Consider the following 2,361-nt stretch of genomic DNA (forward strand, 5'->3'; position numbering starts at 1 on the left):
CAAAGTATTTTCATTCCATTAATTTCTAGGAATAAATATTTACATTTGCAGGAGATTGTCTATGCATCACATCACTCGTCAACTTAAAACAATTGAGTCAGTGTTCTGATAAATTATAGAATATTTCAGGAGGTGATAGACGATCATATTTGATGAAAAAATCCTACGCATGTAGTCAATTCTCAACTAGGACATTGTTGAATTTTTGTTAAGTCTAATTTTATGTCTTGAACTGACTCTAATTTAGAAAGTACGCTCCTTAGAATAATTATACTGTTCATTTGAAAGATAAGAAAATTTTGCATAGAATGCAATTGTAAAACTTTCAAATTAATAGAACCCAGGATCAACTTATAAATGTAAGGAACCAACTTCAAATTTTGTGTTTTTAATTAATTTTCCAAAAATGCATGATAAACTGGATTGTATCTATCAGCCAAATTAAAGCTCTCCAACCACTCTACAACCTACTCCTTCCTTGACACCACACTATTATCCTTCTTGTTTTTTTTTTTTTAATTCGTTTATTTTTACAGGCTCAGTTACATAAGTTTAAAGGAGCCGAATTCTTAAATATGTTTTTAAAACTATATATATACAAACAATTTTCAAAAATCTATGGTTAGTAATGTGGGAAACCGATTACTCGCGGTGGACTCGAGTTTAGAAGGGTGACATAATTTTTCAGGAAAAGGATGGGATATAAGGAAATTATTACAATGTTGATAATCACACACACTTAATTCTTAAATCTATTCGTATATCTATTGTGAATTTACATTTCAACTTGTTCTCCTGATTAAAGCAAGGGGACCAATTACTCGTAAAGGAAGAAAAGCAGGGTATAAGGATATAAGGATAATCACACACGAACATCGATAGCTTTAAGGAAAACATATATTTGGGACATGTAATCAAGGTCTAACCGAGCCAACACATCTCTCACCGGCACATTGGGCTGCCTTCCTCCAGCCCGAAGGGAGTTTTCTAAATTCGATCTGGCAACAAGATACACCTCACACGACCAAACAACGTGTTCGATGTCGTGGTAACCTCGGCCACAAATGCAGAGATTGCTACCGGCCAGATTGAAACGAAAGAGTGACGCGTCTAACGAACAGTGATTGGACATAAGCCGGGAGAAGGTGCGAATAAAGTCCCGACTCAAGTCCAGACTTTTGAACCATGGTTTGAGGCTAACCTTAAGGATAATCGAGTGAAACCACCGGCCCAATTCATCTTCGTTCCATTTACGTTGCCAGTTTGCGATGGTATTTTTACGGAACAAAGAATAAAATTCATTGAAAGCGATTTGACGCTGATAAATGTCGCCTCCAATTGCTCCAACCTTTGCCAATGAGTCAGCCCTCTCATTACCCGGAATTGAGCAATGTGAAGGGACCCAGACAAAGGTAATGACATAACAGCGTCTGGATAAAGCACTCAAAATTTCTCGTATTCTCTCAAGGAAGTACGGCGAGTGCTTTTCCGGCCTCACTGAACGGATAGCTTCGACAGAGCTAAGACTATCCGTTACAATGTAATAGTGTTCAACAGGTCGTGAGGCGACGCTGTCCAGCGCCCAGTATATCGCTGCCAATTCAGCAATATATACCGAGCAAGGATTCTGAAGACTGTGTGAGGTGCTAAACAATACGTTGAACACTCCAAATCCTGTGGACTCATTCATAGAGGACCCATCAGTAAAGTATATATTATCACAATTGACTTACTTTGCATACTTTGCATTGAAGATTGTAGGAACGAACCCCAATCTAAGATAATCTGGATTTTCATGGATATTCTCCTTCATGAACAGATCGAAATGTACAGAGGAATTGATGTAGTCAGGAAAACAAACACGGTTGGGAATATACGAAGAAGGAACAACCTGCATAGAGGTGAATTCATGATATGAACTCATGAATCCGGAGCGAAAATTTAGCTCGATTAGCTGCTCAAAATTCCCGATCACCAGTGGGTTCATAACCTTACACCGGATGAGGAACCGAAGAGATAATAAATTGAAGCGATCTTTTAGTGGGAGTACGCCTGCCAAAACCTCGAGGCTCATGGTATGCATTAGAAGATCTTCGGGATGGGCTCCCCACCAGGTGCCGGTAATTGTACGGAGAAAGTTTATTATTTGTTGACATTTTTTACTCAGATACCTAATATGGACCCCCCAAGTACATTTGGAGTCGAACCAGACCCCAAGATACTTGAATGACATAGCATGAGTGATCGGTTTACCCAAAAGTTGCAGCTTTGGTTTTGCTGGTCTATGCTTCCTAGAAAAAACCACCATCACTGTTTTCTCCGTGGAGAATTCGATCCCTAGCCCAATGGCCCAGGTTGAAA

This window comes from Toxorhynchites rutilus, chromosome 2 (assembly GCF_029784135.1).
Source record: "Toxorhynchites rutilus septentrionalis strain SRP chromosome 2, ASM2978413v1, whole genome shotgun sequence".
NCBI lineage: Eukaryota > Metazoa > Arthropoda > Insecta > Diptera > Culicidae > Toxorhynchites > Toxorhynchites rutilus.